A 27,219-nucleotide genomic window follows, 5' to 3' on the forward strand; every position below is an offset into this window, starting at 1 on the left:
GGTACCCTACTGCACACGACACCGATGTTTGATTTATCTGGTTTGCTACAATTTTAGAAGTTATTTTCAGTGATTTAAGTAACTTTATTCTGTCATGTGTGATGAGGCAAAGTACCGAATGATAATCACAGGAACGCTTGTTTGTATCTCTTTATAAAATCACTCAGATAAAGCAGAAAATCGAAGGGATCAGATGCACTGAGACATGGTAGTTTATACTTAAACCGTTTTACTACAAATTTTCAACATATAAAAAGGCTAACCAAAAAAGTATTACAAATGGAGGAATTATTTATATTTTATCTTTAAGGTCACTGGAGCAATTTCTTTTCATTTTCTAGCATATCCCAGTGATTTTACAAGGTACCACGAAATAGTGTTCCTGTGCTCATCATTTATATTTATATTATATTATATTATATTGTATTATAGATACATTATATTATTTATATTTATCCTATTATTTTTATTTCCCTTTTTTATTTCAGATACAAGGGATGGCTAGAAGCAATGGGCAGAGAAGACCTAAAGGTGAATCTGCCCAAGAAATTGCATAACAGCTTTCGGTGTGTGCGGACCATTTTGAAGATAAGTACTTCACAAGTACCCTCTGCACACATTTGAATAGAGAAGCCATACCTTGCAAAGTTCAGGCTATCTCCATCGGTCAAGGTAACCATATACTTCTTAGGTATCATCAGCTTACTTCTAAAACCAAGACAAAATTTATTATTTTTTAAAATGCGTCTCCTGATAACACCTCGTTAGTATGCAAATGCTTCTACTTTTTGTATACAACAAATGCATAACAATTGTTAGCTGGGTATAAAAATAAAAAGTTCTTATGTGCAATTTTCTGAAATGCAGTTACAAGATTTTTTAAAATAAGCCGATGATATGCAATTTCAATGCTTCAGAACTACACACATACAGTATATTCTGTCAAAATTGAAGATTAAGTAATTGTTATTTATAGGAAAAGATAAGTAGCCTGTATTGGGCTTAGTAGACCCCATAACTGCACCCTCTATTCGTGGTGTTATAGGCCTGCTTACTCTTACTGTTAGTTTATAATTATATATTTTCTGTTGTTTCGTTTTATACAGATTCTGCGGGACCTAACACCAAAGAGGAGAAAGATTCGCATCTTTGAGTACAATTGCATCGTTCGAGAGGAAGAGTTCTCAAGACTACGCAGAAAGAACCGAAGATACACACTGCCCTTGCATGTATAAAGAGTAAGGTTCCTGGGCCATTATATCAACCAGTAAGAAATTGTATCTCTTCAGATGCACGGTGTGTACAGAGGAATTGGTGGTCACTAGAAATGAAAACAAAGGCTCTTAACATTTATTTACAGAGCCCAAGTTCCTATAGGATGATTAGGAAGTTATTAAATTTCCCTTCAAAGCCTCCATTGCTTAGAGTATTGCAAAAGTAATAATAATAATAATAATAATAATAATAATAATAATAATAATAATAATAATAATTTATGTATTTATTTAATCTGGCAGAGCTAAGGCCAGTAGGCCTTCTCTTCCGCCCAGCCAGACTCTAATTCTAATTGAATACAATTGCTTACATAGTTATTACATTAATATCTAGACCATAAAACAACATGAAAGTAAATAAATAAAGTTGGATAAGTAATGTTAATGTGACAATAATAAACATTGGTAAGAAATAGTTATAATAATAATAATAATAATAATAATAATAATAATAATAATGAGATAATTTAGATATTTAATTGTGATATATATATATATATATATATATATATATATAACCATTAAACATTGAGAAACCTGAAACAGCTATTATTGTTAAAAGATTTGTTAGAAAAATATTTTGTTAGCGTATTCTTAAATTGGTTTAATGTCTGACAGTCCCTGACATTACTCGGTAGGGAATTCCAAAGCTGAGGAACAGCCACAGTGAAAGAAGACGAATATGAGGATGTTCGGTGGGAGGAAATGGATAACATTAAGGAGTGTTGTGATCATGTGTCTAAGTTATGATGGGTGGATAAATTCTGAAAACGAGGCGCAAGATAGACAGGAGTGGAGAAATGCAATATGTGAAAGACAAGGGAAAGACAGTGGATTTTCCTACGATCTTCTAGACGGAGCCAGGACAACATTTCGAGGGATGGTGTTATGTGATCAGCCTGGCGAATATTGCAGATGAAACGGACGCACATATTATGAACATGTTGTAGTCTCTGCGCCGAAGTAACGCTTAGGTCAGTAAACAGAACATCACAGTAATCGAAGTGGGGCATCACGAGTGTTTGCATTAATATTTTTTTCATGGAAAAGGGTAGAAAATTCTTCAATCGCCTAAACGAGTGTATTAATGAGAATACTTTTTTGCAGGTTTCTGAAACTTGAATGTTCCAATTTAAACTTTTATCCACATAAACACCTGGATTCTTTACTGATTCACTGAACGGAATTTCGGTGCCGTATATTTTAATCGGGGACAAATTTGGTATGGTAATAGTGCTTAACAAACGTGAATGGCCCACATTGATTGACTATGATTTTTCTGGATTTAGTTTAAGTCGTAATTTCCGTGTCCATGTCCAGATTGAGTCCAGATCGTCATTAATTTTAGTTACCACTGATGATGGTTTTAGTGATAAACTATTTGACATACTAAGGAATGCCTGTAGTAAGATAACTGAGACTGACAAACTGTGTTGCCTTATGTGGGATGAAATGTCTTTAAAAGCAAACTTGTGCTACAATAGTAATGAAGACATCGTAGATGGCTTTGAGAGGTATTCTGGCAATTATTCATCAATTGCCAACCAAGGTCTTGTGTTTATGGTTAGAGATATTTGAAGTAATTACAAACAAGTTCTGGGCTATTTCTTAGCACATTCAAGCACCCCTAGCAATACATGAGTTGAACTCATTGTCAAAGCAATAGAGAAGCTGAGAAGCATTGGTTTAAAAGTAGTAGCTACTGTTTGTGATCAGGGCTCTAACAATCAAAAGGTGTATCATTTATTGGAAGTTACTACAGATCAGCCCTCCTTTACAATAAATGACAGGAAAATTGTACCATTTTTTGACAGTCCACACTTGATTAAAAGTACACGAAACATGTTCAAAAAGTATTCTGCTAAGTTTTACGATAATTACACTGCAAAATGGGAGCACATTGTGCAGTTATATAACTCAGATAAAGATAATGAGTTTCGTGCGACTAAACTAACTGATAAAGATGTTTATGTGTCTGGTTTCAGAGTTACGAGGGTGCACACAGCAGCAAGAGTTTTAAGTCATTTGTTTGCTGCAGCCATTCTCACGATGTCATCTTTTGGGATGCTTGAAGGAGGAGTACACACTGGAAAATTCGTAGGTTATGTGGATAAAGCTTTTGATTCATTAAATGGCAGAGTGATGACGGACATTATGAAGCCATTATGTGGTGCAGTGAAGGAAGGTACCAGCCGCCATGGAGTCTGGGAGGAAATGGCGAGTTTTTTTCAGTCTGTCCAATTTATAAATACTGAAGGAAAGACAATACATGCACCATCCACATATGGTTGGGTACAACATTTTTATGCTGCAAAATTGTTGTGGGAGGTAGCTAAGAAAGAGGGCATGCACTCACTTTTGATGGGGAGGATAAACCAAAATTGTTTGGAAAACACATTTTGTATAATCAGAAGGAAAGGTGGTAATAGAGACAACCCTTCGTGTAACGACTTTTGTTATGCTTTCCGAGCAGTTGCTGCCCAGAATATGCTAATATGTAGTGACAAGGGAAATTGTGAAATTGACTATGATGTTGTCCTAGCATCTATAGGGTCAACAGGTACTAGTTGTGAGATGGTGGTTAACCCACCAAACTCTGAGGTGAATCAGTTCATTGCACGCAGTTGTAATTTCTCTGACCTGAGTAATGATCTTGTTAACAGCAATGCTATGTTTTATGTTGCTGGTTATCTTGCCAAAAAGCTCTGTTCTGCAAAACAGTGCTGTAATTACTGTTGCACAGCTGTTCTTGACTCTGAAAAAGTCCTCCCAGCTGGTATAACATTTCCTATTTTTAAGGAATATGAAAAAGTTACGAATGTTCTCCAATATCCTTCAGCGAATTTACTTAAATGTGTTGAAGATATGACACATAAGTTTGATAATAACTTCAAAAACCTGATTTCTATGTCTGATGTAGTACAGAGATTTACTAGCCTCATTCAGGATGAAGTTTGTTTTGATTTCCTTGCACCTAATTGTAATTCTGATTGTAAAAGATATTTGGTTTCGTTGTTCACAAGAGTGCTGATTCATGCAAGATTACGGCGAATGAATGAAAATCTGTCAAGTGATGATTACAGAAAGGAAGGAAAGAAAATGAAAAAAGTCCTGCATCAATAAAATGGAGTTTTATGTAATATAATTTCAGATTATATTACATTTATGCTATTTAATGTTAGCAATTTATTGGTGCAAGATGAATTTTGTTTTTTTTGTTTTTTTTTTTTTTATATTATCAGAAGACATATTTTCATTCAGTTTTCTGAGTCTTGCATTGATTTAACATTATAGTGAGAAAAAAAATAATTTTTGCATTCGAAGTTACAGTGTGAAAGAAAATCAAAATTAACACTATCATGAATAAAGCTCATTAAATTGCTTTATTATATCATTGTCTGACAGCAGATTTTCTAAGCTGTTATGAAACATTTTGGTCATCGGTGTTACACATTCTAATAAATGCGTTGAGGGCAACTGAGGATCTTCATTTACTTTTTCATATTCTTTGAACATGAATGTTATGCCCTCTTGTAAGTATTTTTCATTGTCTGAAAGAGCTGCACGACAATAAACACACTGTTTAGCATCACATGCCTTCTTACCAATATAACCAGGAATATATTATAATGCATTTGCATTCACGATCTCATTATCAACATCGGAGAAATTAAAAGATTCCCTCACCAGCTATTAACCTCTTTCACAATTTCATTTGTTACTAGAACATAACATTATTTTAAGCAGCAATGCCCGATTACTGTACTGAATATCATTGCAGGAAGAGTTATCTGGCTTGTTCTACCATCCTTATTTCTAATTATGCAAAAGTAAATCTCTAAATAATCTTGATTAATACTCCAAATTTAGAGCGAGTGCATATCAGTGTAAATTTTTAACAACTTCCCATAGTAATTTTGCTCCATTTAAGTCATAAATTCAACGAGATGTGGATGGCACATGCACAGTTTGTCACTATTTATAAAATTGACACTACTAAAAATTCAACATTTCATTCCAGGTGAATACATGCATAGACTTTTCTTCCACAGCCGCACATACTGTCTTCCTATTCTCGAAAACTGTACTTCCATTCAGTGAATCAAATGTCTTGTCCATGTTGCCTACAAATTCTGCTCTATGTGTTGCATCTCCTGCATGTACTGCCAGTCTTGGCTAGCAGGAAATGTCTGCAGCTACTGCATGGCTTAATGTCCGTGTTTCCATTTTCCTATATTGGTCTTGAACTATTGCATTATACTTTTTCGACATATTTCGTGTACATTTTAAGAGATGGTTTGTGTAAAAAAATTAAACAATTCTTATCTGACCATTTGCTGAATAGAATGGTTGATCTGGCTTTACCCCAAGCAAGATGTAAGCTTTTTGATTATTAAGCCTATGCTCATATACAGTTGCTATTACCTTAAGGCCAACATTCTGTAATGTCTGAATTGCATTGAAAATGAAGTCTACTAGATATGTATCAGAAGTACCGGAATTTGTTAAAAACTAATTCTGTACCTGCTTGTAATTATGACAAAGACCAGTTGCCGTAAACACACACAAGCACCTGATTTGCAGTTTTACCTGATAATGAGTGTTTCCAAACCCATCAACAGTATCCTCATTATTATTGCTACAAGTTAAACTGATATTTAGTGGCATTTCATTGCACATGTGACAGCGCGGCTCACCTGGCAGTCATTTTGTCACAAGCATATTTTAGCTCATATAATATTTTCTCACAAAATCAGCATCATTTGTATATTTAGCAAACTTATGTAGAAGTATGGCTTCAGAAGGAAATTTCAATGACTTTCTGAAAATTCTGTTGCACTTGGACTTTGTAAGTAAATATTAAGGGTTTTACATTTCAATTCTGATGAGCAGTGACATCCCTGAGCAAATTGTGAACAAGAGCTGTACAATTTCTTTATTGGTTCATGTAATTGCTTAGGCACAACTTGCCTCATTGTGCACAGGGCTTGTTCTGTCTTCAGTTCTTCTCGTACCTTGTTTTCCCTTTCCATACTCTAGCGGTACAGTTGGATGCGAAGACTTCGAATTTTCCTCCTTTTTGGTGTTACTGTCTTTCCAGAAGAGAACGGGAGTGAATGTTGTTCAACTATTTCTGTCTGCATTCTAAGTGGAGAAACTTCTGGGGCAATGTCAAGCTTCTTCATCTAGGTGTTCCTCTTAGCACTGATGGTGTATCAGAATAAAAATTTCATTACGAAGATTTGAAGAGCTGTGTGCCTTTTGGACTTTACATGTGCTTGTGAAACTGGATGCAGAAAGTGATCCTGGTAATACGCTATTGTGTAATACACATTGTGGCCAGGGTTGTATATAAAACACAGGAGCTATCTTCTCGACACACTAAACAAAGCTTGTGAAAGGTACTGCATATATCATATTTAACATTTCATATAATTTAAACACAATGACAGTTACACTAGCCTTCTATGTTATCACAAGGCAAAACACACACACATTGTAACTGCTTATTTGCAACATCAATATATATTTGTATAAGACTTTAAGAATACAGCATTGCAGATTTCGATTTCTACTGAGGATGATAACACAATAGCTCTAATAATATATCTAGAAATTGAAGAAAATTAAATAAACTGCCTTTACATTTTTTATGAAATAATCTCCGATTTCCAATAGACAAGTATACATATGATTTTTTTATACAACACTTCCCTGTGATGTTGTTAATTGTAATTATTATTGCACTAATAGGACCATGAAATCTTTCTGTATTGCAATAAGACTGTAGAAGTTAATTGTAACAAAATATAATATTGTATGTTTATGAAAAAAATATTGTTACCTAAATAAATTTAATGCATTCTAACCACGACAGATTTGGTAGGTCATGTCTAATTCATTTCATATTTCACAATCCTTTTCCTTCCTTCACTTCCTGGCATATCACGATCTGAAAATGCTGATGGTGTTGGCTCGAGATCTTCATTCCAACGACAAAAAATCAAAATATTAATAGGGATGGTTATATTTCAAACATTGATATAAATATTAATATAACAGAGAGGTGCAGAGTATTTATAAGTAATAAATTGTAAATAATAATAGGCTATAAAGGGCAGGTGAAGAGAAGTCTTTTGAAATTCCCGCAATTTTTTGCTTGCTTGTGGCGCTCCTCTGGTAGTTGAGAGAAGCTTCTTGACAGATTACACTTAATCCGGCTTATGAACTCCTCTCATATATCAAGCCCTCTTGTTTGGCGACTGCTCTGTTGCAGGCTTCATTCCACCAAGGTGGTTTGGGAGGAGTTTTATTTCTAGCAGATTGTTTAGAGAGAGGACATTTCCGGCATTCTTCTATTAACAAGTTATGTATGTCGTCAAAATCCTTTATTGTATCCTGAAAACTCTGTAATTTAGATATTATCTCATCCACCCTGTTACTATTAATATGTCTGGGTTGTGCTGGATTAGGTTGATTGAGGAAAATGGCTTGGTTTAAGTATAAATCTATATCAAGCGGATAGTGACCACTATTCATAGTATCCAAAATTTTATTAATATTAATATGCTGTAGTAAGTCTTCGGATGACCAAATTAAGTCTGGTTGAGAATCATCCTGACCCCATCTTCCTTTTCTAGTTAAAATATGTTCAGATGCAAGTTGCCAATCATGTAATATAGCAAATTCTATGAGAGGATGATGGATTTGCTGCCATCGTCTATGCATATGAAAGTTGGCTATATTAAAATCGCCACATATTAGTATTGAAAGAGTAGAAACGTTTGTTAAAATATGATTCCATTGGTGTAATGATATATTCTCCCTGGGTTTTCAGTATACACCCATGATACTTATATTGTTGACTGTGATAGAGATGATTTGTATTTTATTATTAATATTAAACATTTCATATTTCTTAGTAAGGTGAAGAGACTTGTGGATATACATTGCGACACCACCTCCAATATGTTCCTGGTTGGCGGAGATTAAATGGTAGGATTTAACGTTCTGTTGTCGATAATTTTGAAACCAAGTCTCTGTAATAATGATTATATGATAAAATTTTTTGGATACCAAGTATGATATGTCATGAATCTTGTTGTTTAGACTTCTGGCATTCCAATATAGGATTTGGAGTCTATCCATGCAAAAGTAGTTTTCAAATCTTCCAACTAGGGTCTGATATAGTCAGGTGCTTCCTGTATAATGTTATTAATAAAGGCAATGAATGGAGTTTTATTTAGCTTAGTAGAGACTCGTTTTTGAGATTGAACCTCTTTTTGAGTAGTTGACAATTCCTGTGAATTGTGTTCTATCTCTTCGCTGTGGTATGCAGTTGTCCTAGAATTAGATTGAGAAGGCTTAGGTGATGTGGGATTAGTCACATAGGGGTCAGGAGAGGTAAATATGAGACACAGAGAAAGTGGGGTAAAACAAGTTTATTATGCGTATATTTTAGTAGACAAAAATATATATTTAATTTACAACACTCTTCAGTAAGTATAGAAACATCCTTTACAAGATAAACAATGTAAAAAAATATTTAATGAATTTGGGGGGCTAGGGGGAAATGCATGCATACTAATTTTCGTAGAACAAATTCAAATTTTCCCTCCAAACTTTCCTAGTTATTTTGTATCTACACGGTTGGGTGAACTGTTACCAGGCTTTACAGCAGTCATAGTGCTTTCTGGTTAGTTTGCTGCAGAGTTGATAGAGAAACGGTGTTGTTTGAAGATTTGAAATTCAGTTTCAAAAGAAAATATTGAAGAGGGGGAAAAAGAAGACAGTCAGGTAAGAGCATGTGCAATTATTCGCAGTGATATTGTTATTGGTGCTTTTGGAACCATTGCTATTTTGGCTGCATCATTTGTTGCAGGTTGACTAGCATTGTGTACTGCCTAGGTCTAACCTATAAAAATGCCTAGGTCTTATGCGAAAAAGAATAAAATCAATGAAGATGATGCACAGAGTGCTGTGGGAGAGTGGAAAGAAAAGAAAGATTCACTGAGAAACATTGCAAAAAAGTACAATTTAGATAAATCATTATTAAGTAGGCGTATTTCTGGACAGATGTTCCAGAAACGTGGAAGAAAGACAGCAATAAGTTTAGAGGCTGAAGGAAAGCTGGCTTCGCATTTAAGGGATATGGCTCAGTGGGGATTTGCTTTAACCACTAAGGAAATAAAAAATGTAGTAGCTGACTATGTTTCCCAAAATAACATCAGTACACCCTTTAATAGCAACACAGGAAGGCCAGGAAAGGATTGGATGACTAATTTCTTACGAAGACATAACCTAAGCATTAGAAATTTGGAGAAATTATAGATGAACAGAAGAACAACCACTGCCGATCCATTTATCATATATTAATTTTATGATAGATTAGAAGAAGTCACTGCTTCATTAGGCATTGGGGGTAAGCCATCTCATATTTATAATTTGGATGAGACTTACATTTGCAGTAATCCTGTAAGATTGAAATGTGTTGCTGGTAAAGGTCAGAAGGCACATCAGAATGTACAAGGATCCGGCAAAGACAACACTAGCATTCTTGCTTGTTGTTCAGCAGATGGAAAAATGCTTCCTCCATTAATAATTTTTACTGGTCAGCACTTGTGGACAACTAGGAAAGGAAAACATGACATAAAAGGAACTTTTTATGCAAGTTTTGACAAAGGGTATATGACTTCAGTCATTTTTCAAGATTGGTTTATAAAATTATGTAGTCTGGTTAAAGAAAGGCCTTTGCTATTAATATTTGATGGATATCTATCACATTTGGACCTGACAACTCTAGAAAAAGCTAGAGAGCAACATATTACCATATTAAAGCTTCCTCCACACACAACAGAAACCCTTCAGCCACTGGACAAAGCATGCTTCAAACCTCTGAAGGATATGTGGAATGAAAGACTACAAGAGTGGCAGCGCCTTAATATGAGGAAAACATCTCGATCTGAAATGGTGGATTTGTTGTGTGGAATATGGGAGGAAAGCATTTCACAAAAAACTATCCCAGCAGGGTTTAATTCAACAGGGATATTTGCTTGTAACAGAGAGAAATATCCGAAACATCGTTTAGATTCTGGTAAATTAGAAAAATATTATGCAATGACTATACAAACAGGCCATACAAATGAGGTAGTTAGTCCTACCACAACTCCATTACCTGTTAGAGAGTCAGAGCCTATGGCAGGACCTTCAAATGCATCAGAGCCTGGAACTCTTACCATAACGGTATCTCCTGTTGGAAAAGAGTCTCTTGCAGGGCCTTCGAATATATCAAATAGGCCTCCTATCACAATTGCATCACTCATTAGCAAGTCACAGCCTCTTCCAGGACCTTCAAATACATCAGATGGGCCTGAACCTATCAGTTCTCTTGAGCAAAACTGTGGAAAGAGCAGTGTCACTTTTGCAGATTTGCTGTTACAAGTTAAAAAGACTACTCCCATTCCTGAAACAAAACAACATAGTGAAGTTGTTACGTCAGAAGAGGATATGACTTTGATAAAGAACAAGTGTGGCAAACTGAAAAATGGTAGACCTAAACCTGTAGGAAACAGAAAAACTAAGTTAGGAAAGCAGAAGAGAAACATACCAAAAGATCCTGAAACTTCTGAGGATGAAGAATGGCTGGAAAGCGGTGATAGTTTACAGGACATTGATCTCTTAGAAGATGAACCTGCAGAAATATGTGAGGTGATTGAGCCAAATGAAGTGAAGATTGGAGATTATGTGTTAGTTCAGTTTAAAGGCGGTAAAAGAAAAACAGTTATTTATAAATATGTTTGTGTTGTGCAGAAAACATATCCTGTAACTGATGAGTATGATGTAATGTGTATGAATATGATATCTGGAAATAAGACTCTTTTCAAGTTGAATGAAGCAGATGTGTCACTAATTCACAAAAATGATATTATAGGCATACTTCCAGTACCATTTATGTCTTGCACTGGACAACATATGCAATATTGCTTCGCACAGCCAGTTGATGTGTGTGAAAAGTAGGCCTAATATGTGCAGGTTGTCTGGAATGTTTTTCAATCATTTTTGTTTAATACTAATACTATCTGAACTAAACTAAGATAAACATAAATCAGCGTCTAAAATGCCTCATGGGTTTGTTTATTTCTTATAAAAATGTATTTTTTTTAATGAAAATTAAAAGTTTGTTCAGCATACTATACTTAAAAAAAAACTGCTGTGTCTTATTTTTGCACTCCCATTCCTGTAGCTCTCTTAGGTATGGAGATTGAATGCTGTCTTTTATTTACCCCCAACTGTCTTCTTTTTACCCCATTTGGTGGGTAAAAAAAAAGACACTTTTTATTTTATTGATGAAAAAATATATAAATTGAAGCAATATTACTTATAAAATTGAATTCAACATGCAGTTTACCATCATTTTAATAATTTACCAAAATTTTAACTATTTGCTTTCTGTTTAAAAACATTAAAGTTTTGATTTTGTTTCATATTTACCCCTCCTGACGCCTATGTTAGATTTTTAGATCTTGGATGATCAAAGTTGTCTTTGAGTGCCCGTTTATATTCAGCAACATTGTAGCCTGTAGTATTGTAAGGCAGTTTTCGTTACCCTCTCTTGTCAGATGTATGGGGGTTCGGGGTACTGTTAGCATTGCACGGGTTGTGAGATGATGGTTTACTATTTGGCGAGATTGGTGCTGATGTCTGAAGGGGCGGAAAGTTAGCTGCTGGGCTACCCTGAGTGTTATTGTTCGTTCTAAGGATAGTGGCATAAGTAGTGTGCCCTTTAAATATTTGTTTCGCCTGATATTTGGATACTTTGTATGGTATCGGCAATATTTTTTTCTAGGTTATAATTCGGGCATTTATCCAACTCCGTATTATAATGGGCCTGTTTGCAATTTACACAACAAGGTTTCTCTGATTGACATTCAGCTGTGGTATGAGGGCCTCCGCATTTCATGCAATGAATAGCGTTGTGACAAAACTTGGACTTGTGATTTAATAATCCACAATTATTGCATTGTATAATTTGCTCCTTATATACATGCACTACACGTCTCTGATAATATAAGACCACGTATTGAGGGAGTTTCTGTGATCGAAATATAAGTTTAACTTTAGAGGAAGGTTTGTAAATCGTTTTTCCATTCTCGTTCGTGGATTTATAATTCAGGCGGTAAGCGTTTGTGACCATAAATCCTTCAGATACCGAAATATTGGTTATAATATCCGTGATTGAAATGTCTGGGTCAACTCCACCAATGATCCCATGCACCATGATATTGTAATTGGGTATGAATGACGTCGTCTGAAACAGCTCATCAAAATCAGAATCAAGGAATTTGTTAGCCTGGTCGGCTGAAGTAAAGTGTATTTCAAGTTGATTAAATCCTGACTTGAAAATTTGCAAAACGTCATAATTATTAGTGTATAGCCATTTACCGAACTTCATCGGATGCATCTTATTGATGTTCACAGTCTTGCTTCTAATAGTGACAAAGAAGGGTCCAGAATCTGAAAATATATATTGATAAGATAACTGAGGTTTCATTATATCAGACCTATCCTGGTTTTCGTTAGATCTAAGTGATGAAAGGGGCTTGGTACTGGTTAGTGATTGTTGCTCAATCGGAAATGATGTAATGGGCAGAGCTTCCTCCATGATTTCCGGAATGTTTTCCATGTATGAGTAGTAAGAGACCCCCGAAGGGGCTCTAGATTATCGAACAAAGAATAAATAATATGAAAGCGTGAAAAAAAAAGGCTTAATAAAAACACTGAAACACTGTCACTGAATCTAGACACTTCTCGACTACAAACTATTACACAAAAATATAGAACCACTTGCACATGTCTAACTAGTAGCGTATCTCAAGTAGAAGTGATGTATGAGCATCAAATGGCTTCAATGACGTCACAACCCAGTTAACCACGCCAGTTTCCTTACAAATGTGTCAAGTAGCAATGATTTTCATGTGCATTGCCCTCCTTCAACATATTGTAACAGCTGGTCTGCTGTATTTGGTGTTATAGCTTAGCGAGTATAACTAGGTACTTGCGTATAATATATTGTTTCAAATTCCTGAACCAGTCATTAAGAAGGGAAGGTTGAAAGAGTCTGGCAATGAAAGCAAAAAGTTAGAGGCAGCAGGAAATCAATATATGATTCTAAATAACTTTCATTCATCTACCTGCAAAGAAACCATATTTATTAAAGGTAAATCTATGCTGTGTAGGCTGTATGTGTATGTTAATTTGAAAATTTATATGTTACCGGTAATACCGTTAAAACCCGAAATCCGTCAAAACCAGTTTCATCTAGTAAAAACTAGCTTAAATGTGTGCGTGTATCTAATGCCTACTCACTTCACTTCACAGTGGGCCAGAATCGACCCAAAATGGGACAAAATTATTTTATGTCTCTATTGTTTTCTTGGATGCATAAAATCAATAGTTATTCAATAGTTTTCACTTTTTCTTTAAGTTAAAAGCACTTTCACAACATAATAGTTTTTTATTCAATATCTGATTCCTCATCATTACATTTTCATTACTGACATTTTCTTCATGAATGGCACTTTCTTCTTCTTCCTCACTAGAGTCTTTCAATAGTTGTAATCCTTCCTTCCACAAGGAAGTTTTGTATTTTTTATGTGACTTTCTTGACATTTGAAATGAGAAGATCGGAAGATATGAGAAGGTTGTTGACTAAATCTGTCATTGTATTTTTACGAGTACTTTTCCTTGTGTGGGGCTCTCGATATATTTTGATATCTTTATTATGAGCCTCCTGAACCTCCTCAGATAACTGTGAAATTGGAAGCAGAGCTGAGTTAATAATCTGAGACTCATGGATGAGAATTTTGTGTATGCTAGCTGGGAGGTTAAACTAGGGATACTTCTGAATGAACAATTTTGCATTTTCTAGCGTATATTGATCCAAAGAATCAATTTTAATATATCTTCCGTTAGAAATTACTCGAAGAACAACTGCAAAATGTATAATTAAGTCTTTATCTATCCCAGTGATGAATATGTTAATTCGGGATTTGAGAAGAATCTTCTAGGAGTATTCCGTTGTTTGAGGTTCCACTCTCTCCTGGTTTAGGTTTGTCCACAAGAAGTCCCATCTCATTTGGAAACCGACTCTGAATTTCTTCCTATCTCCTATTCAACATGTTTTAAGAGCTGTGGCTACAGCCTTGAAAGAGAGTTAATGGCAGACATTAATAAAACTGCTTGAGAGTGAGTGAGATGTATCGGACAACTCAGTGAGTGGTAAAGGGTCGAGTGAGTGATTAGTCTGAATTTCATATTAATAAATATTTTCCCCTCCTGGACATATCTCACTCGTGACTCTGAGTTGTTACTCGCATTTTATCGCCTAGACATAGCTGTGCAAGTTATCAATGTTTAGACTAGAGCTCCTTGCAGAGGGAAGTCTTCCTCACATTCGATTTGTAAATATACTTTTGTTTCTATCATAGAGGAGGAAAGTGTGCAGTTTCAAACTTCATTTGTTAATATTTTGAAACAACACCACATATTATTCACTAAATCAGTTACCGGAAATGAGAAATAGGAAGTCTTTTCCTCTTCACAAAAAAAAAAAAAAAAAAAAAAAAAAAAATCTTATGAATGTGTAACAATATAATGTGATGATAAACTTACCTATATGTATACGCTGTATATTTTTAGTATTTCATGTCTAATGACTCGTCTGAGTGATACAACCTGTTCGGTAATTCTACTCTATCTTCCTTCACTTCGTCCTACAGTAATGAAACTTCATAATCTTCAAATAGGTGTTTAGTTACATCGTGCGATATAGGCAGCACAATATGATCAAAGACAATTTCCATTGTAACTCTTATTTTGCTACGGAAAATTGGAAATTGTTGCTTCACTTGGCCGAAACACCTCTATAATCGCACGTTCTTTCGTTACCGGTATATATTTATTGTAGGCTCTTTGCTGTGGAGTGATGGTAAAGTAATAAGCCAAGGAGCAATTCTGTGGCTCCAAGGCAAAATGTGTTAGGCCTCTATGTCATTTCTTTCACTTTTCAAGAGCGAGCATGTACAGATATAATTTGAATAACCTTATAAAATCGTAGGAATTGTGTTTCATAACAATGGATTAGACAAAAAAATAATAGAGATATACATGTTATCTTTTGCCACAATAAAGATACCAGCAGGATGCACACATTATCACAAAATCTCATTTTCAACAAAAATTTAAATATCATGTTTTGCCTTGGAACCACATAATTCCATAGCCCATATCACCTCGAAGAAGTGCATTGGCATTATTGCCAATCATTACTCTAGAAACATCCGAATTTCTCCATATAGGTCTAATATAGAAATAATTATCCACGCTTGTGAATTCTTCCTTGACATTGCAGGTATCTCGTACATTAAAGCTCGCAATACCTTTTTGTTTTGCTAAAATACTCATCGGCATGTTGATTTTTTTAAATAAAAATATTGGTATAATTCACAGCTTCAATGACGTCAGGAAATGAATACTTCCTTTTTGCATTCTGTAACTCTTGGACAGTTGTTGGAAATTGAAAGCAATAAATGCTTTTAATTTCAAAGAATCTGCAACTTCCCAGCAGTTAGAATTTGTTTTATAAAAGAAAGCTATAAGGATAATGACTAGGGTACATAGAAGGACATCATGTAAAAAGATATTCCAAAATTTGTACATTGTGAGTAGGTCTACACTCTTTCACTGAGTTCACACCTGTGGAGTAATGGCTAGTGCGTCTGGCCGCGAAACCAGGTGGCCCGGGTTCGAATCTTGGTCAGGGTAAGTTACCTAGTTGAGGTTTTTTCCGAGATTTTCCCTCAACCCAAATTTGAGCAAAAGCTGGGTAACATTCGATGCTGGACCCCGGACTCATTTCACTGGCATTATCACATCTCATCTCATTCAGACGCTAAATAACCTGAGATGTTGATACAGCGTCGTAAAATAACCTACTCCAGGGTAACTTACGTTAGTCGGCAAACTCGCTAGCTGCTGATCAGGAACTGCACTCGGGCTTGGGTTAGATTTTTCCTTGGACTGATTACCTGATTGAGTTTTTTTTTTCCGAGGTTTCCCCAAACGTAAGGCAAATGCCAAATAAACTATAGCGAATCCTCGGCCTCACTTCATCTCACAAAAAAATTGTTTAACTCTTGTTTCGTATCTTGAAGCTTTAATGCTAACACAAGATCTATGGAATACAATGAAATGAAAAGTGACATGGTACCATGGGAAATATCCATATCCTCTTGAACGCCCATTTGAAAACCTGGATCGCCCACAAATAGTAAGAAAATACTCATTTTCATTTCATTATCGAGAGCTCTTCCTCTTCTGCCATTTGAATCTTGCAAGAAATTCCGCGCTAGTCACTGTACGTTCTCCTTCTTAAATTTGTACAAATGTTTGTAACTATGTTTACAAGCTTGTCTACGATGTTTATACCTTTTCTTCTGCGTTATACAACAATAATATACCTCGTCATTACGATTTTTTAACTTCACTCAACCGCTTTGAGTCACCTATTCAGTTAACTCAGAAAGTTGATAGTATAAAGTCAATTATATGAGTGAGTAGTAACGTTCATTAATATGGAATAGTGACTTGTCTCTCGTCTGTTGCGTCATCGAGAGTTGTAACTCAAGAATCAAAGGTCAGTGCCAGACTGATTGAGAGATAAGTATGTTTATTAATACACATGCGAGTTAGAACTCGGAATTGTCGAGTGATAAATAACAACTCAAAATTATTAATATCTCCCATTGTAACCAAGGCGATAGCGCACCAGTCAGTCCTAGGCCGTGCGCTTCAGACAGTGGTGTGTGTTACGTGGTCATATTCGTGAATAAGGAAATAACAATGGCTGAGAATGTTAGAACAAAGGGTAGGTTTTATTAGGAATACATGTAATTTTGAATTGGTTTATATAGAGTGTAAATATTTGTGATAACTTGGAGGAATGCAATTTAAGCTAATATATTTTAGTTTTCAATATTTAAAGAGGGTTATAAAGTGCGTGTCACTCGATGTTACGAAAACTTTTGTGTCGATGGTTTAAACAGATCCTATAGATTGCAGAAAAGTCGTATTCAGCTGCAGCTACTTGCACTTTTCTGATTAATATGCGAAAATTCAGATACCTACGTACAGTATTACGAGGGGGATCCAGGAAATAACGACCGTTCGCGCATACCCGCCGCGCAGCTGACTCCCCTTCCTTGTTTGAAGGTCAACTGGCTTCCTTAACATGTGTTCTCATAATGTTGTGAGTACTGGTTGCAACAAGTCGCCATTGTGCATTTTGTGTTACTTCAAAATGAACGACGCGATTGATAATCCCGCCGACTGTGAGGTGAGGAGTGTGATTCGATTTTTGCATGCCCGACATTTGAAACCTGCAGAAATTTACCGGCAATTGAAAGAAGTGTATGGTGATACTGTAATGAGTGAAAGAAATGTGAGAAAATGGTGCGAAATGTTCAACAATGGGCGAACAAATGTCCACGATGAAACTCGACCCGGACGCCCATCACTCATCACAGAAGATCTGAAGACTAAAGCGAACGACAGAATCTTGCAAGACAGGCGCACATCACTCGACGAATTGCATATTGCCTTTCCTGACATTTCTCGTTCTTTGCTTGGTGAAATTGTGTCACAACATCTTGGCTACCACAAAATCTGTGCACGATGGGTTCCACAGCAACTGAGTGACCAACACAAAACTCAGAGAATGGCCTCAGCATTGACATTCTTGATGCGATATCACACAGATGGAGACGCCTTTCTTGATCAAATTGTGACTGGTGATGAGACCTGGGTGTCTGACAACACCCCAGAGACCAAGCGCCAATCACGTCAATGGCATCATCCCTCATCACCCAAGAAACCGAAAAAATTCAAACAGACTCTCTCAACACAAAAAGTCATGGCTACTGTCTTTTGGGATCGCAAAGGTGTTCTTTTGCTGGATTTCATGCCAAAAGGCACTACGATGAATGCAAATCGTTATTGTGAGACTTTACGAAAACTACTGCGAGCCATCCAAAACAAGAGGCGAGGAATGCTTTCGAGAGGAGTTGTGCTTCTTCACGCCAACGCCCGCCCGCACACTGCTGCTTCAACTCGAGAATTGCTGGATCAATTCGGTTGGGAAATCTTTGATCATCTGCCCTATAGTCCAGACCTTGCTCCTAGCGATTTTCATCTTTTCACTAAGCTGAAAGACTTTCTGGGTGGTACGTGTTTTGGAAGTGATGAAGAGTTGAAGAAGACAGTGAACACCTGGCTTAATGAACTGGTGGCAGAGGAGTATAACACAGGAATTCTAAAGCTAGTGAACAGATACGACAAATGTTTAAATGTAGGTGGTGATTATGTAGAGAAGTAAAGGAAGCTTCAGTTATGTAACAGACTTAGTTTTTTCAAATAAATATATATTTTTTTAATTATTACAACAAAACGGTCGTTATTTCCTGGATCCCTCTCGTATTAATTACTATTCCACTGCTGTTTTTTACACTGTAAAATCATGGAAGCCTTGCTGCAAATAATAATGATAAGACAGCTGTTCATGAGTTTGTTATTTCATAATTAGGATAACGTGAAAATTGTCAACAAGATTTTTCTTCAGAACTAAAGAAAAAAAATAGTTCATTCTGCAGTAATTAGAATAAAAGATAGCAGTATTGCTACAGAATGAAAAATAAATAGGAAGAAAAATTGGCAGTTCACTGGATCAAGAATTTAACCTGCCCCCTGTAATAAATTTCATGTTGAACATGTGGCTGGATGTTCATAGTTGTATAGTCATTCTGCTCATCCAAGAAAATTGTTCTCTGAATCATCTAAGAAGACCAAGAGGAGGAAAACTGAACATCTCAGAGAAGCTGCTGATCCTGCTGCGCTTGTTCTTGCTACTCGGATAAGTATGAAGGCTTCTGGTAAAGAGAAGCAGCTAAACTAATGGAAAATGCTGTAAGTACACCAACCCGTGTGGCAAAAATTCCAACTGCATATAACGAGCATAGTGGTTCCTGCAAAAAATGTTGCAAAATATAGTGGTGATGACGTTTTAGCCCTGATAATGGGTACGAAATTATCTAAGTACCAGTACACTTTATTGAGACTACAAGAAAATGTAGAAATGTAGATTTATATCCAGTGTACAATGAAGTTCGAGAAGCAAAGCTGCATTGCTATCCATGTGATATTACTCTGACAGAAATAAGTGCAGAAGTGAAGTTACAGAGTCTGTTAGATCATACAGCCAGACGAATGAGTTTAGTGCTCACCAGGATCCCTACTATGAATATACACTGTCAAAAGTATTGTAAAAAAAAGTTCATTTTTTCAATTTTGTCCCATTTTTTATTCAGTCTGGCCCACTGTGCACTTGCGTGATTCAGATTCCGCATATATCGGATAGATGGCAGGACTATGATCCATTTTGAATTGTACACCACTTCGGCAGACCACGCTGTACATGATGTGTATCATGTGAAGAGTTATGTCGTGTACTAGGGTGAGTGTATGTGTAAGTGTTCGTGTAAGTGTAGTGTAGGGAATGGGTGAGGATGATAATGAAGAGGAAGGGAGAAGGGGAAATATGGTGCTGGCACATAGCCTACTCCTGTCGAATAGCAACAAGGGGGCCACCAGGCTTAACGTCCTCATCCAATGGTCTAATCACTATCAACAGTGACATATGCCGTCTCTTCATATGCACTGCAGAGAGATTTGGGATTTAACCCAGGCATATTGGTGCACAATTTAGTTCTGCACCACCACAAATTTTACATGAAAATCTCTGATCCCACTGGGAATCGAACCCACCGGCTAGTCTGGAGGCAGACGTGCTGCCACAGAGCTAACTTGGCAGACCTGCTTAAACAAATGTACATAGATAAAAAGCGAGTTTTCGTAAGATCTAGAATCAGTGACAGGTTCGGTTTGGTTTGTTTAGGCTAGACCAGGCCTGGGCACTAGTAACTCAATCGAGTCACTGCTGATTTCCCCTTAACTCCCCACTCCACCTTCCCTGGCTGAGACGAGTAGACAGGAAGGTAAGCATTGCTGAGTGACAGATTGTATAAGGCAGGCATCATAGTTTTTACAAACTTTCAGCTCTCGCTGGTTACCTGCAATCCATCACGATGCATAGAGCCTATTGTGTGTTTGTTTATAAGGCAGTGTAAGCGAAAAAGACATGGGTGGGGGTTTCAGAGTTCCATTTCAATTCCCTGTTGTGCCCAGAGCTGGGCTAGACCTTACGAAAACTCACTTTGCATATACGCTTTTTGTTTATGCCTTTGTTTGCTTAAACTAGTCTTTACAGGCCTATTTGAAACTGGTTTTGATGGATTTCGGGTTTTGAGATAACATAATGTACAGTAAATTAAAGTAACATGCGTACATTCACTGGGATAATGACAAAGGTAAGCACATGTATGCTGGTTGCAAAATTATTCATATGATAATGTAAAATATGTTGTGTTGGAAATGATGTAAAAAAGTTACAAAGTATTTTCCCAATGAGCATGAAATCAAAATATTTTACAGCACCTGAAGAGCTTTAATATATGAATGTTTGTAGCTACAAAAAGTATACAATTTTGCCTTTCATTTTTGCATTGTAAAGGAAAATTTTAAATATATAATTCAATTATGACATATAAATGTAATTTAACAACACTGTATTGCACTTAAAGCAAAATATACAGATTTTTTTGCTACTAATATTTCATTTGAGAAATCACACATGCACTGGACATTTTGGGTCCCATTGCACCTTCATATTACAAGGTAAGCTTCTTAAGAATGTCAAGAATACTGCAAATCATATATAGCTGACAGTTTTATTCACTTTTCTCAAAACTAGCAGAAAGGAACATGTGTAGTTTCTCAAATAACTGACTGAATAATTTTAAAGCACCACAGAAAAAAAATAAATCACTAAACTGGAGAATTAGGTACCGCAGCTTTCAACGTGGCATTGCAATGATAATCAAGTATACAATGTTGCCAACATAAGGGCATGACGTCATTACGAGGAGAAATTTATTTTTTTCTCATTCATTCCCTCATTCTCAACATTACTGAGAGAGAGCTTCACTATTATAGTCCATGGAGTGCAGTTTCGTAGAAAGGACTTTGCCAACAGACCTTCTTCTGCCCCCTCCTAATTGGTTGTCATAAATAAATGTGTTCTTACTGTGATGAAAATCTTGTCTTTGCCTGTTAGTAACCAATCACAACCCTCGTTCAGAAGAATTGACAGGATCCTGTCAAATCCACGTGGAGGCAGAGTTGCCAAAGATTTTCTGAATTCCAAGAATCCCATCAGTTAACATGAAAGTATAATTGAGAGTGTATTCTGTAGTATTCATTGAGCGGTGAGCTCGTGATATTACGTTGCTTTTTTTTTCAAAACACGTGGTGTCCAGATGAGGATGACGGCCACTAATCCTCTCATTTCGAAGGTCGCCAAGATTGTGGCAACTTTGCAATGTTGGGGCGATGGACTGGTCAGAGGTGTTTGTGTAGAAAGTCATAAATCTGTAAGGGGGTGTTCAAAGGAACCACCAAACTGCACTTCATGATATAAAATTGACTGTAGCAACAAGTTTAGATAAGGAGATAAGTACATTAGTGTTAATTACACACTTTGCCAGTGATAAGGTTGGCTGGGGTTTGACGAGGAGATAATGTATTAATGTCAGTTACACACACTGTTGATTTGAACGATATTCCCTGGACCACATCATATTTCTCATTAATTTCGCCGTGTTAAAGTGTTATGATATCTTCTTTTAGTGTATTAAAAAAGTCGTCATTATACTCCATAGATCTTGCACTTAAAAGTGCAGGGATTTAGTGTTAAAGAATATCATCACCAATTTTACTAGCAACATTTCGATTCTCTTTTGTTTCACATGGCTTAGTATGGCCTGGTCACTAATGACACATGCAGCTCACGAAAGAAAGAACTTACTTTGAGATCAAACTACGCATGCGCGGACTTGATTAATCCATTAACGCCCAATGGTCTATTTATTGACCTTTGCACACTCGACTACATTAGATTTTTTTATTGGCGCCCCACTGATTCAATATTAATGATCATCATAAATATATCATGTAAGATGTTAACTAAACTTGCCAACATTTTATCCTCCTTCAAAAATAAGAATTCATTAAGGTATCTTAGTTCGAATTATTTAGGTATAAAATAATGTCGCACTGTGTAAGGAATATAATTAATTTTCCGTATTATAATGTGTCGATATTGTTATTGATTTGTGATTTAGTAGTGTCAAGGTTATTACTATTGCATCACAAAAGAAAAACACAAATTTATGTAAAATGATTGGAGCAATATGAACTGAAACGGCTGCGGTCTATAAATAGACCGCTGGGCACTTATGATATCACGTGAAAATAACAGTGGAGAAAGGTGTGTCATTGCATTCTATACCACAACGGTTGATATCAGCAAGTGACTGTCGGCAGTAGGACTGTGCTATTGCAAGTAGATTAGCATCTGAAAGATGATTAGCACCTATTCGATCCCCAGAACATGTTATTGTATGCCCTAAATTGGAAATAAATGTGATACGGTGTACGTCTGCAGTGTATACATTTTTGAACAATGGATATATTCCTTCTTTCTTCAAAGTACAGAGGTCTATAAAATATGCAATAATATTTCTCGACCAATAAAGAAAACCATGCATCCTATTTTCACCAACATATTATAACAGTAAACAGAAAAAAATTCAATATTGTGATGGTACGATATATTGCTGTCCTGTGCTGTGGCACCATGGTCTAAGGCATCCTGTCTAGGACTCGCGTTACGGAATGAACGTGGTTCGAGTCCTCATGGGGGAAGAAATTTTGTCATGAAATTTCGGCCAGTGTATGGGACCAGTGCCCACCCAGCATCGTGATGCACTTAGGGAGCTACGATAGGTAGCAAAAATCCGGTTTGACAAACTAGCTACAACGGCTGGGAGGATCATCGTGCTAACCACACGATACTTCTATTCTGATTGGATGATCGTCCACCTCTGCTTCGGCACGTGGACGTGAGGTCAGTAGCCGGCTGGTCGGTCTTAGCCCTTCATGGGCTGTAGCACCAAGGATTTACTTTTTTACGACATATTGCTTCGTTTTCTTTCGTAATATTATGTCAGATGGTATCACTTTTGACTAATTTCTTCTGTGGCCAACATCACATTGAGGTTTTCTATTCCCTGTGTAAAAAATCTCTGGTAAGGACACAGCTGAAATGACGTCAATAATAGGCACGACTTTGTCTTAGGCAGCAGAGTTGTGCTGAATGTGCTCGATTGCATTGTACATCCTCATGCTCACGACACATAATTTGATAATTTTTTTTATAAGTAGAGACCTTTTGCTCCACCTTCAGGATCTTGGTTTCCGGATTACAGAAACTGTGAGAGAAAACAGAATGGATGCCTTTACTCTTCAGGATACGAAATTACTACAGAATGCAGTACGAGAGTCCTGCGATTATACATTTGACACTAATAGTGAAATTCTGTTCGTGAAGTGGGATGACAACAGATGTGTACCTGTAGGATCAAACTTTGATGTAGGGGCTTCTGCAAGCAGGTGGGACAGAAATATAAGACAGAATATAAGTGTGCAGCAACAACAGGTCATTTTTTTTAGTAGGTTATTTTATGACACTTTATCAACATCTTAGGTTATTTAGCGTCTGTTTGAGATGAAGATAATAATGCCAGTGAAATGAGTCCGGGGTCCAGCACCGAAAGTTACCCAGCATTTGCTTATATTGGGTTGAGAGAAAACTCCGGAAAAATCTCAAGAAATACGGTAAGTACATGGGTGGAGTGGACCATCATGATTGGTTAGCAGGGAAATATGCCACTTCAATTCATGGAAAAAAGTGGTACTGAGATCTCTTTGTCAGAATGCTGGATATGGCTATAGTAAATGGTTGGATTGTCTACAGAGAAATACATGGACGAGACTCCCTGGACCTACTTGAATTCAATATCTCTAGATGTTTTCGAACTGCAAGAGAATGGAGTGCCCTATTCCATCACCTCGATGAGTGAAATTTGGTATGAGGATAGATAGTAGAGGTCATTTCATGGCAAAACGACCCTCTCAGAAACACTGCCAGATGGAATGGTGTAAATGCAGACCAGTAACATTCCACAAGAAGTGTGATTAAACCCTCTGTCAAAAATGCTTTGAGCCTTACCACACTCGGTAAAGACAGACATTCCGAAAATAAATGTTTCATTATTGCTGCAGCATTGTATTGTTGCATTAAATACTAAAATGTCATAAATAAATTTATTTATATTGGTGTAAATGTTTCTGGTTATACTACATTAAATACACAAAAAAATATATTTACTTTATTGCAAATGAATACGCAGATATCATAAGTGCCCAGCGGTCTATTTATAGACCGGGTGATTTTCAGCTACTTGGTGCACGGCAGAATAAACAAAACATATTCTTGGCATCTTATGGATGAAATTTATGAAATAGATATATTATTTTCGTTTTTTTTAATAAAAATAATTTGGGCGTTAATGGGTTAATAAAAACCTAAACTAACCAAACCTAATCTTCGTATATACAAGATGTGTAACTGGAGTACAAAGGGAACTTCATTTGATTAGGAATGTACACGCGAAAATAAATCCAGATAAGGATCACGGTGACACTACAAGAGAAGTCTGTGCATGCGCAGTTTGATCTCAGAGCCAAGTTCTTCCTGTCATGAGCCCCAATGGCGAGCATATTTGGCACTGCTGTATGGTATGCATTATCCAGTTGTTCCAAATGCCACAGATAGAATAATAAAGAGTGGACCCCTCGAACTTTCCTGGTTTCCATTACTTCTAAAAAAGAAACAGAAAGAACAACAATAATAAAGACAATACGCCTTATATCCACCCTTCATGTCTAAAAAGCGAAGAATCGAGGAATAGAGGCTCAATATGGCATATTTGAAATTCTGATGGCATCTGCAGCAAGGCAACATGAAGAGGATGAATGCCAGATCTTCGGGAAATTTTTAGCTAAAAGACGTAGCAATGTTCATCCATAACACAGAGCAAAGTCCAAATGCTATTATAAACAGTTCTTTCTACAGTTTACCGTATACATTGTTCTCAACATTGTACTGTAATGTTCATCCATCACAATGCCTGTTCCATATTAAGAGAGTTCCTTCAATTCTCCTGACCTTGTCAAGCACTGCACTGATTACACTCAATTAAAGCTCAAATTTTTCTAGCATCAAGTACGTCCAATTGGCAAGATGTGGATATGAATTTTCAGGCTCTCTTCATTTTTAAAAATAGTGTTTTATGGTGTTACTTAACCTTTTATATATTGGTAGAAAATAAGAACACCTACCTGTAGACTTCTGACACATTACCTGTGCACTCGGCAGATGCCAAAGTGGTAATTGCCTCGCTATAACTCACTACAAAAATATAAGTTCAAGGAGGCCTACTTAGCACAGCGTAATACACAAATACACTATTACGTTATCCCACAAATTAAATAAACACAACAAAAGCAGGAAATATACCCATTTTCAGAACCACATGACAAGCAGACGTGTTCTTTACTCAGAGAGAAAAATTAAAGTTTTCTGGAAATGTAGTAGTGTAGCGCAGAGTCTTTCTCTCTATCTTTTAACACCATTTTCTCCATTAACTAATGGTCAGAAAACGCACAGAAAAAGTGTTATGCCCTCTCACTGTGAGAGTGTCACATAATAACATTAAAGAACTTATGGTATTATATTATGATATGTTAGGAAGGCAAATCTCGTTGCTCGCAATCACAAGCTTTGTGATGAACTGATGAGAACGCCGCTAACTCTGTCATAAGAGTAGCCAGTATCAACACTCAGCAATCCCCATTCAGACTTAAATTCAAAGAAAATACCGCCAGTCATTGTATCAGCCGGACGCTTGGGAGTTCAGTTTAATTTGAAACGGTAAAGGGTGCAGTTGTTTTGTACCTAGGTGATTTATATTTTAATATTCATTATAATGAGTGAAAGTCGGAAAAATCTCAGTGGTTCTCAATACTAGAAACACCTCTTATTGAGGTTCTGGCTGATATGTAAATCTATTACCAGACAGTACATCTCATTTGACGATATGTGTCAGAGGATGAACTGCATCTAAAATCTCATTAGTGTAATATGTAGCTAGTTAGCGTTGTATGCAATGGAGGGGGAAAGGAACTGGTCACCCTACCCCATTATCTCCTGGCCTAGTTGCCTTATGAGTGATGCCTTGATGGTGTCACTTGTGGTTTCCAGACCTGTCTTCGGACAGTTGACTAAACAACAATACCGGAAACTCGAGAAAGACAAGGCAATAAAAAGAGAGGAAATGGTGAGAAAAAGTGCAAAAATATGTGTTATTTAAAAAACAAACATAGCCAGCTTGTTCCAGTTCGAGTCCAGGTACATCAGAGTGTAATAATGTGGTGAACAGCAGTTACCGAAAATAGTGCAGCGTGTGGTTCATTTTAGTCAGGCGTTTCTGATATTAGAAACAGTAATAATGACGCAGAATCAATTATTTCATTTGATCCAAATGACGCATATAGGGCGAAATAAGGGGCAGAAATATTTTTCTCTGCCTAGAGGCGTCAAGTAGCTAGATTCGACCCTGCATGTTAACACACCGGATGATGCAAGAAACATGATGCATTGCACATGGAGCGTGACACATAACGCCATGTTATTTGATCTAATGAGTCATTCAGTGTGGAGTCATCAGATGGAGATCTTCTGCTATTGTCAATAATAAGAATGCGAAGATAAAGGCATAGGTTTCGGATTCATTGGTTCAAAATGTTGAAAATC

General features: G+C 36.5%; 1 protein-coding gene across 11 annotated transcripts in view; it reads right to left on the reverse strand.

Moving 5' to 3' along the window:
* The window catches only part of LOC138696349 (uncharacterized), a 129,746-nt gene that overhangs the window by 44,634 nt on the left and 57,893 nt on the right, over positions 1-27,219 (reverse strand). The window contains exon 6 of one of the 11 annotated variants that reach the window (XR_011331353.1): positions 20,867-25,225. The exons of the other annotated variants lie outside the window; for them this stretch is intronic. The gene's annotated coding sequence lies outside the window, so the exon portion shown is untranslated. Of the gene's footprint in view, positions 1-20,866; positions 25,226-27,219 lie in introns of those variants that run through there. 11 annotated transcript variants of the gene reach the window in all.

The sequence above is a fragment of the Periplaneta americana genome, chromosome 3 (assembly GCF_040183065.1).
Source record: "Periplaneta americana isolate PAMFEO1 chromosome 3, P.americana_PAMFEO1_priV1, whole genome shotgun sequence".
Taxonomy (NCBI): Eukaryota; Metazoa; Arthropoda; class Insecta; order Blattodea; family Blattidae; genus Periplaneta; species Periplaneta americana.